Raw genomic sequence first — 11700 nt, forward strand, 5'->3', positions numbered from 1 at the left:
CATAGGGAACAAGGTATAATAAATAGAAAACAATTAGATAGGTATTAAAACAGCGCTATAAAATAATATCACAATCAATAATGAAAGGCAGGAATATCTAGTAATGCGTAACTAAAAATTTCGCTCTTCTACATATCAATGAACAATCCAAATACAAATTCTTTTACAAAAATATGAAGCCTAACGATACAGTAACAGAAGTAATGTAACGAAAAATGTATTTACAACAAATGAAAAGATGGTTCTGCTAACAGTATTCTTTTCATATTGTGTTTAAAAAATTGCAATGAAAGAGATGACTTAATATTAGCAGGGATGCGATTCCAAAGTGAAATACCATAGAAGCGAAGTGTAAATTTTCCATAGTTGGATCTGATTTTAGGTAAGAGAAGATTATTGTGTTCTGAAAACCTAGTATTATTTTTGTTCATGAGGTTATCAAAAGGAAGGCTGTCTAATGATATTTCACGATGAAAGAGGCGAAATGTAATGATTGACAACTTGTGATAGAACAGCTGTTGAATGGGTAAAATGCGAAGATGTTGATAGATAGGTAAAGAATGGCAACGGAATGAGCTAAAAGTCATTAATTTTATTGCCTGATTTTGAAGACGTCTAAGTGGTTTGAGATGAATGGCATATGTATTACCCCATGAAGATAAACAGTATGATAAATGACTATTAATATAAGCATGATACAACGAGCAAATCACATGAGGTTGGAAGAATGAACGCGTTTTAATGATAATGCGGATGCCAAATGAAACCTTTTTTATTAATGAGTTGGCATGGCTATTGAACTTAAGATGTTTGTCGAGAGTAACACCCAGGAATTTAACAGTATCAGATGTCGGTATAACAAAAGTATTTAACGAGACAGTCATGGAAGAAGAAATCATAGTTTGTGGGTTATGAAATAGTACAAACGTTGTTTTTAAAGGATTGATTTGAAGTTGATTATCAATGCACCATGAATACACATTGTTAAGATCGGTGTTAAGTGTTTCTTGAAGCTCGGTAAGCGATTTATGCGATGAGTAAATGGTCGTGTCATCAGCATATAACAAACAGTTACAAGTAGTAAGTACATTAGGTAGATCGTTTATAAATAATAAGAACAACAATGGGCCTAGTATGGAGCCTTGGGGAACGCCACAGTTAATTAATTTAGTAGAAGAGAACTGGCCATTAAGACACACTACTTGAGGCCTGTTAGACAAGTAGCTACTAATAAGATTTAAAGGTGGACCAGTAATACCGAAAGATTCGAGTTTATACAGAAGAATAGAATGATCTAGAGTGTCAAATGCCTTTGTTAGATCGATGAATATGGCTCCTGCAACAAACCCTTCGTCAATAAATCGTTTAATGTTATCCGTGAAGTTAATGCCAATTCCGTCGAATAACCCTGCCTAAAACCAAATTGGAATGGAGAAAGAAGGTTAAATTTATTTAGATAGTGCATTAGACGAGTGTAAATAAGTTTTTCAATGGCCTTACTAAAAAACGGCAAAATGCAAATTGGGCGGTAGTTATTAATGTTTTCACGAGAACCCTTTTTGAACACAGGGATTACTTTACCACGTTTTAGCAAATCAGGAAATATACCTGTTCTAAAGATTTTGTTAACGATATCTGCAAAAACAAATGATATGTCTGCCGCAACCAGTTTTATTCTAGAAGGCTGGATAGAATCTAGGCCAGGTCCAGTAACTTTAAGAGAAGAAATTACCTTTAGGACTTCTTCGGAAGAAACTGGTCGGAGGAAAAAGGACTGAGGGCTACGTGGGAGATGGCGTAGAACACTAGGCGATAGCGTATTCTGGCAAGCGGCAAAATGATCACTAAAAGCATTTGATATCTCAGCCTCGTTTGTGCATTCCATATTGTTATAAATTATTTTTTTTATGCCCGTGTTAGACTCTGTAATATTAAGAAATTCTTTAATGAGCTCCCAATTACGCCTGGTATTCGTTCCGTTCTGAATTATCCGTCTTTCATAATAGTCCCGTTTCGCGCGTTTAAGGATACCAGAAAGGATATTGCTATAATTCTTAAATTTGGTTCGCAAAGCTGTGTTGAAAGGCTGCAATTTCACCTTTTTGTGAAGATTATTCTTTTTTATTATAGATTGTAGTAACGCATTTGTAATCCATGGATTTCTGGGAGACGAGAATCTATGCTTAAAGGACACATGATCTGTACACTCACTAATATAGTTTGTTATTGTTGATAAAAATACCGAATACGCCCTCTCAGGACAGCTTTCTTGGAAAACGCTGTTCCAACAAGTGCCTTGCACCTTCCGTATAAATAAAGCTTCATTGAAAGAACTTTTGGAATATTGGTGAGACTGCGTACGCCTTGCGCCACCCAGAAAGAAGAACAGAGGATAGTGGTCAGTAATGGAATAATCTATTACTCCAGTGGTGTAATCAGAAGATGACGAGGAAAATATGTGATCTATCAATGTGCAAGAACCAGAAGTGTCGCACCTGGTTGGAACGTCGATCAAGGATGAGAAACCATAGCTGAATAAGCAGTTGGTATAATCAGCGCATGACTGACAGTTGGGATTAAGTATGTTTATGTTAATGTCACCACAAATGATGATGTTTTTGTTTTCATTGGTTAAGACACTGAGTATTTCTTCTAGCTGTGAACAAAAGTCAGAATACGACGATGATGGGGAGCGGTAAATGGATGCCAGGATTGTATTCCGGTTATTGAGTGACAGGACATTTCGGTCGAACTCCAGCCAGACAGACTCGCACAACAAATTGTGGAACGAAAGATCATGACGACGAGTGTACACAATCGACGAATTCACAAAAATGGCAGATCCGCCACTTCGCTGAACCCCACGGTAACTATATTCACCGATATATCCTGGCAGACCAAATAGATTGCCATCTACTGGTGTTAGCCATGTTTCAGACAAGCATATTAAAGAAAAATTATGGTTAAGTAAAGAAAGAAAGTTCAAAAGGTCATCATGATGCTTGCGCAGACTTCGAATATTGCAGTGAATGAATGAAAATTTGGGTGATTTGTCATGTAGCAACGTTTTCATCTTATCACATGAAAACATGCCTCTATCCATTGTGAGGATTTACCTCGGAAAACTGGAGTGCACGTGCACTGATTATGTAAAGATAGCCAGATCGGCTACGCCAGAAATGCGATAAACGCGGCTGCTCTCAGTCTCTCTGGCTTTGATCACACAGTTTTCAGTCCAGAGGAATCGCCATCCTTTAGTCTTCTTGAATTCGAGAGCTTGCGCGAAAAGTCGCTTGTTCTCTGGCGTGAGGTGATCATTCACGAAAAACGGGGAATCACTGTTTCGCGAAAATCCAATGGCTGATGTGGTGAGCTTAGCCTTTTTAGCTTTACTAATGAAATCAGCTCGCTTCGACCTTGAACAGAATCGCGCGATAATGTTCTTGTCTTTTTTTGCAGGGACACGATGAGCAATGTCAATGTCGGAGGGGACGACAGGACAGCCAATCTTTTCACCAATTGTTTGTATTACAGCCAGGCAGTTTTCACCTTCCGTGACGGGAATGCCTTTTACTTCAACGTTGTTCAGGCGAGAATACTGTTCTAGAGACATGAGACGTTGAGACAGCTTTGCGTTTTCATCCTTCAACAACTTATTTTCCTTCAAAATGGTTTCATTCTGTACCTTCACGGATTCATACAGTCCATTAAACATGCTAAGACTTTCTTGCATCGATTTCATTTCGGCACGTAGTGTTGCTATTTCTTTCGCTAGCTCAGCACACGACGGCATCTTCAAACAAACACAATAGACACTTGTGGCAACAAGGCAGCGGCAAAGATGGATTAGGAAATGTACAAGTTTATAGGAGACAAACCTGTACGAAGTATGGGGACGGAATTAGTTGCTTGCTCGCTGCCGCAACCCTTGCTGCCAAGTGACAGGCTGGCGCACGGACACCCCCTTTTGTAGGCGATCCGGTAGATAGGGTCACTCCGGTAGATGTCGCTTGACTTCACGAGAGTGTAGATAACAGCGCGCTTTAAATGTGACAAGAACCGGTAGATGACGTCACTCCAGTAGATGCCGTTTGAATCCACCAGGCCGTCGATAGCAGCAGGCGTGAATTGCAACCTGTACGAAGTATGGGGACGGAATTAGTTGCTTGCTCGCTGCCGCAACCCTTGCTGCCAAGTGACAAGCAGATTTAAATTCCCTTGCGCAGTGGTATGCAGCAAACCGGCTTTCAATTAACCCTTCTAAATCTTATTTTATGCTTTTTCATTCACCAAACAGAAAAAATTATGTCTCCGTGTCTTTTCATCAGCAACCAGGCTCACTTCATTCGATCATGTTACTTTTCTCGGAGTCATTGTTGACACCCATTTTTGGTTTCATAAACATATTTTTTGTCTGCATTAGAATATCTTTTGGCATACGTGCCCTCCTTAAAACCAGATTCTTCTTCCGCCTCCATGTCCTCACAACACTATATTACGCCTTTATACACAGTCATATAAGCTACTATATGTCATCATGGGGTCGCACCTACTCCGTTCACTTCTCCCCATTGATTAAACTCCAAAAAGAAGCACTTCGAATTATTAATTTTGCTTCACGGTGTTCACATCCTTTGCCATTTTTGTTCATCTTAATATTTTGCCTTTCTTTAACCTTTATTTTTATAACATAGGCATTATATTCTTTAAATTTATAACCATGACCTCACTTTAGACATGTTTGCACAACATGTGCTCTCTAATCCCAATTATACTCGCTTCGCTACTCATCGTAACTTGCTCTTTCCTAGTATCCGTACTAATTATGGTAGATCCACTTTGCTTTTTTCTTCAGTAGCACTTTGGAATAATTTACCTATGCGTATGAAATCTGTAACTTGTTTGGAAATGTTTAAGAAAAACTTTAAACAATTTCTGTTTTTAAACTATAAATAACCCTATCTACCAGTGAACGTTATTGATACTTGCATGTATTTTTCCTTTGTAATATTTGTGCTCTCTCGTTTGCTTGCTTTTTTACTTTGCAGTTTTGCTTGTTATACTTGCACAGGAGTTCCCGCCAACGGTGATTAAAACCTTGGGACCTCCTTCTGCATATGCACAACTATGTAACCTTTTAAGTATGTAATAAACTTGAATTGAATTGAGTATAGATGACTGCCTTGAGTATGTCTAAGTGTTTGATGTGTTTAACCACTGCCAGGATGGCGTAGACCTCCGCTGTAAAGATGATTGTGTTTGGGTCTAGAACTCCGGCAGCCGAATAGCATGGACCGACCGCTGCGTAAGACACGCCAGCGTGCTACTTTGAACCGTCAGTAAAATATTCCGGACAAGAGTATTTGTGCTGCAATTCGAGGAAGTGCATACGGATATGTACGACCAGCGCATGCTTTGTAACATGAACGAAGGATATATCACAGTCAATCCGCTGTCACTGCCATGGCGGCAGCTCTACAGTAGGAGGCATGACATCGTGATAGTGGAGCGACACATCCATTTCTTCGGCAAGACTTCTTACTCGCAGTGCGTAGGGCTTTCTCACGGAAGGGCGGTTCTGAATGATTTGGGCACTGGACAGATCATTTATAGTTGTGTAGATAGGATGTGTATTGCTTGAGTTCAGTTTTAGGAAATACACAAAGGATAAGTACGTTCTCTGCAGATGGAGCGACCCTTCATTTGATTAAGCGTGAAGGCTTTCTACGGGGCTTGCTCTGAACGCACCCGTAGAAAGGCGGATACCCAGATGGTGGACAGGGTCCAACATATTCAAGGCGCTCGGCGTCGCAGAATGATATATAATGGAACCGTAGTCTATACGTGATCGCATGAGGCTCTTATAGAGATTCAATAGACATCTTGTGTCACTACCCCACGTAGTTCATTGTTCAAGATGTTCATTGTTTTCATGCACTTGTTTCTTAGATACTTTAGATGTGGGATGAATTCTAGACGCTTCGCGTGTAGAATTCATCCAAAATTCTTGGGCGTAATTCCTAAAATACACCATAATTCATCATACAATTCATAATTCCTAAATTCATCAAATTCTTGGGCGTAATTCTAGACGCTTCGCGTCTAGAATTACGCCCAAGAATTTGTGCTCCATTTTTACAGGGAGACCATCACCCTGCATCTAGATGTTGGGATCAGAGTGCAGACCTATCCCGGCCACGGCGGCCGCATTTCAATAGGGGCGAAATGCGAAAACACCCGTGTACTTAGATTTAGGTGCACGTTAAAGAACCCCAGGTGGTCCAAATTTCCGGAGTCCCCCACTACGGCGTGCCTCATAATCAGAACTGGTTTTGGCACGTAAAACCCCATAATTTAATTTTTTTAGGGTGCAGACCTCCCTTTCTGGAGAATAGGATGCATGTGGACTTTTGTGAGTTAAGCCTAGACCCATTCTCACCTGCCCACTTAGACAGCTTGTTCAGACCAAGCTGAACCTGCCGCTCACAGATTGGAAGGTTACATGAGGTGAACCCTATGTGTACATCGTCGACATATACTGAATAAGACATGTTGCGTGGGAAGTACATACGCAGAGAGTTGATTTTTATGATAAAGAGGGTGCAGCTGAGCACATCACTCTGTGGTACTCCAGTTTCCTGCACATATGGTCTTGATAGGGCATTACCTGCACGAACATGGAATTTGCGATTGGACAGGTAACTTTCAATGATATGCAGCATATTGCAACGTATTCCGAACCGCCACGTGGTGTCGTATGCTTTTTACATTATCGAGGAAAACAGACAGGAAGAATTGCTTGTGGACAAAAGCCCCACGAATCGATACGCCTCTTTGCGTATCAGATGGTCAGTGGTGGATCGGCCATCGCGAAACCCACACTGTTCTAAATTAATTACTTTATTTTTTGCACGGAAGAAAAGTACCTTGGTTTTAGCTTGGTTAATTTTGAGGCAGTTCGAATGTGACCAAAATACGAGTTTTTCAAGAACGTGATTACATCTTGAAGCGAGATCGGCTTCATCAGTTCCGAAGAGTAGGATAGTGCTATCATCGGCATATATGATAAATTTTGAGCTTGCGTCAATACCTACAATATCGTTTATATACATTAAACAAAAGAGGACCTAAAATACTGCCTTGGAGCACACCACATTTTATATGGAGGGGAGATGAATGGTAATTGCCAATGTACACACACTGAGTCCTGTTGGCCAAGTACGCACGGAATAGTTCGAGCTGCTTACCACGAACCCCGTAGTCCGAGAGTTTTAGTATAAGTATGTTATGGTCAAGTGCATCGAATTGCCTTATTGTAATCAACGAAAAGACCAAGAGTTATATGTTTATTTTTGATGTTTTGCAGCACACTTTCTTTAAGAGTTAATAAACCTGTTTTAGTAGAGCGTCCTTTTCTAAAGCCAAACTGCGCGTCGGAAAGAATATTTATTTTGTCAAAGAAGTTAGTCAGTCGAGAAAACAATATCTTTTCTAAGCCTTTAGAAAAAATTGGTACCACAGATATTGGCCTATAATTTGTTGTCTGATTTTTATTGCCCCCTTTTTAAATGACTCCAAAATTCTTGGGCGTAATTCCTAAAATACATCATAATTCATCATCCAATTCATAATTCCTAAATTGCCGTTATAACGAAAACTGTTCTCTCTCGTTAGCGAAATTGAAAGAAAATCTGTGTACGAGGAATACTAGGTTTAAAGATCCATGGGCTGTGCCAACCCCCAGAGTATACGGTTATACACAATCATTGCGTTACACGGTGCCTGTACTAATAAATAAACTATTCAAGGAGGATTTTGATCCTCTGTGCGCCTCTACTACAGCCATTAAGTGTTTTTGTCGGGACAAACTGTCCTAGAATAGCTGTGTTTTCTTACGGCATTATTTGAATGAAGGTTTTTTTTTTTTTCTATTTGTCTATGCAATGTAAAACCATGTTCTTGTATGCATATTGCCTGTGATCAGTGTCCAAAGTATTTATCTATGAACGATGTTCGTTCTCTGCGACAGCTGTACTGCCATGTAATAGGGAGTCCGGACCTCTGTCAAGTCGCTGCTGCGACTTTTAGTCCGGTCCCCTCCTTTTTGACGAAGGAAAATAAAATGGAATGAATGAATGAATGAGTTACCTTGGATGGTTTCAGTGCGTCAGAAATTTGACCTGATTTGGCCTTCTTCATTCAATGTCATTAAGTCTTCATCTGATACTACGCGTTTGACTGTGTTCATAGTTAGATGTGCGCTCACAGAAACAGGGATGTTACCTAAGGCTACGAGGTGTGCGAGTCTGTTCCTTGTCTTTTAGTTCGAGGAGCAAATCTCCACTTGCCATCTTTGTTACCGTATAACCAGTTCCAACGGTCTCTTTTAGGCACTTGGCCACAATAAATGGTAAAATTGCTCTAGCTTTAAGCTCTTGGCTATAAGAAATCATCATCATCAGCCTATATTTATGTCCACTGCAGGACGAAGGTCTCTCCCTGTGATCTCCAATTACCCCTGTCTTGCGCTAGCTGATTCCAACTTGCGCCTGCAAATTTGAAAATTTTATCACCCCGCCTAGTTTTCTGCCGTCCTGGACTGCGCTTCCCTTCTCTTGGTATCCAGTCTGTAACTCTAATGGTCCACGGTTATCCATCCCACGCACAACATGGCCTGCCCAGCTCCATTTTCCCATCTGAATGTCAACTAGAATATCGGCTATCCCCGTTTGCTCTCTGATCCACACCGCTCTCCACCTGTCTCTTAACATTTTTCTGCCTACCAAACATTTTTTGTTCCGTCGCTCTTTGTGCGGTCCTTAACTTGTTTTCGAGCTTCTTTGTTAACCTCCAAGTTTCTGCCTCATGTGTTAGCACCGGTAGAATGCAATGATTGTACACTTTTCTTTTCAACAACAGTGGTAAGCTCCCAGTCAGGATTTGGCAATGCCTGTCCTATGCACTCCAACCCAATTTTATTCTTCTGTAAATTGCTTTCTCGTGATCAGGGTCCCCTGTGAGTAATTGACCTAGATAAACGCACTCCTTTACGCACTCTAGAGGCTGAGTGGCGATCCTAAATTCTTGTTCCCTTGCCAGGCTATTGAACATTATCTTTGTCTTCTGCATATTCATCTTCAACTCTATTCTTACACTTTCTCGATTAAGGTCCTCAATCATTTGTTGTAATTCGTCTCCGTTGTTGCTGAATAGGACAATGTCATCTGCAAACCAAAGGTTGTTGAGATATTCACCGTTGATCCTCACTCCTAAGATTTCCCAGTCTAAGAGCTTGAATACTTCTTCTAAGCATGCAGTGAATAGCTTTGGAGAGATTGTGTCTCCTTGCCTGACCCCTTTCTTGATAGGTAACTTTCTACTTTTCTTGTGGAGAACTAAGGTAGCTGTGGAATCCTTGTAGAGGTTCGCTAAGATATTCACGTATGCCTCCTGTACTCCTTGATTACGCAATGCCTCTATGACTGCTGGTATCTCTACTGAATCAAATGCCTTTTCATAATCTATGAAAGCCATGTAGAGAGGTTGATTGTACTCCGCAGATTTCTCGATTACCTGATTTATGACATGGATATGATCCATCGTAGAATATTCCTTCCTGAAGCCAGCCTGTTCTCTTGGTTGACTGAAGTAGTTGCCCTGATTCTATTGGAAATAATCTTGGTGAATATTGTATACAACACAGAAAGCAAGCTAATGAGTCTATAATTCTTCAATTCTTTAACGTCTCCCTTCTTATGAATTAGTATAATGTTGGCGTTCTTCCAGCGTTCTGGCATTGTGTATAAAGGGCCGCAAGCTTTTCAAGCAAGCTTTCCAAGCTTTTCCATCGGAAGCCATGGCTGAGAAGACGACGGTGCGGCCGCTTCGGAGCTCCGTGGCGAGGACGGGGAACGTTCCACCTCCACCACGATGTTACACGAAGAACGAGTCAGTAAGACGCGCAACTATTTACAGGTTGTATTTACAACAGCGGTTGCAGCGCTGACCGGTTAGGTTCACAGCGCGAGCCCAGCTCGTTCTTCCTCTTCTTTTCTCGAGTGATGGCACCCGCGCGCCTCGGTCAAACAATCAAATACCACACGCGTGTAGCAATATATCCTCCATCTTTAATTAAATTGACTGGTATTACATCTCCTTCAGTGGCTTTTCTTCTGGTCATGTCTTTCAAGGCTCTTCTAACTTCATCGCTATTTATAGAAGGAACCTGTTCATCACTACTTAGAATCAAAGTAGTTTGGCTGTTCTGGGAACTGTATAGGTCAGTATAGAATTCTTCCGCTGCTTTTACTATGTCAGCGAAATCGCTGATGATATTACCCTGCTTATCTTTCAGCGCATACATTTTGCCTTGTCCTATGCCTAGTTTTCTTCTGATTTCATGCTGTGTCCATATTTTACGGCTTCCTCAATCTTCCCCACGTTATAATTTCGAATATCTCTTACTTTCTTCTTGTTGACCAATTTTGACAGTTCAGCGAATTCTATCTGATCTCTTGAGTTGGACACTTTCATGTTTTGACGTTTCTTTATTAGGTCCTTTGTTTCTTGGGAGAGCTTCCCTACTGGTTGGGGCCTTACCTTCCACTTCAATTGCTGCTTCTGAGATCGGCTAGTTACGGTTTCATTCATTACCTCTATGTTGTCTTCATCTTCCTGTTCTAAACTGCATATTTGCGAGCACCAGCCTGAATTGGTCTGCTTTTACGCTTAATGCGTCTAGGTTGGCCTGTTTCATTATGACTAATTTTATTCTTTCTCTCTTCAAATTGAGAGAAATCATAGACCTCACTAACCTATGGTCACTCGACTTTACCCTACCTAACACTGCTACATCCTGCACTATGGTGGGATCGGCAAAGAGTATGAAATGTATTTCATTTCTTGTTTCTCCATTAGGGCTTTTCCAGGTCCACTTCGTGTTGCTGTGCTTCCTCAAGAAGGTATTCATTATTCGGAGCCTATTCCTTTCCGCGAATTCTACTAATATCTCTCCTCTACTGTTCCTAGAATCGATGCCGTATTTGCCAGTTGCTTGCTCTCCAGTCTGCTTTTTCCCCACTTTTGCATTGAAGTCGCCCATGACTACAGTATACTTAGTTTGCACCTTTTTCATTTATAATTCAACATCTTCTTAAAACTGTTCTATTTCTTCATCATCGTGACTGGAGGCTGGGGCGTAGGTTTATACTACCTTCATTATATACCTCCTATTTAGCTTTATTACGACAACTTATACCATCTATAATACTGTAGAATTCATCAATATTGCCCGCTATGTCCTTATGGACTAGAAATCCTACTCCGAATTCTCTCTTATCTGGAAGACCTCTGTAACAGAGGACGTGGCCGTTAGTCAGCACTGTATGGTTCTGCATTAGTCAGCACTGTAGCCAGTTCTTCTAACCTCATGAAGGCCAATAATATCCCAGGCATTACCTGATAATTCCTCAAAAAGTTCTGCTAAGCCCTTCTAAGCTATAAGAAATACGCGGACGGAATTTGTAAATAGCTTCGCAAGATATCGGCATCAGCGATGGTGCTTCCATAACGACGCCGCAAATGGAAATCACATTCCGACAAGTATAAATAGTCCTTTTAAGTGCAGATATCGACGGTGTTCGCGCCACTTTATAAAAATTATGCGCGGACAAACGCTCACCCTTGAAATAAAACTAACCA

The sequence above is a fragment of the Dermacentor silvarum genome, chromosome 11 (assembly GCF_013339745.2).
Source record: "Dermacentor silvarum isolate Dsil-2018 chromosome 11, BIME_Dsil_1.4, whole genome shotgun sequence".
Classification (NCBI taxonomy): domain Eukaryota; kingdom Metazoa; phylum Arthropoda; class Arachnida; order Ixodida; family Ixodidae; genus Dermacentor; species Dermacentor silvarum.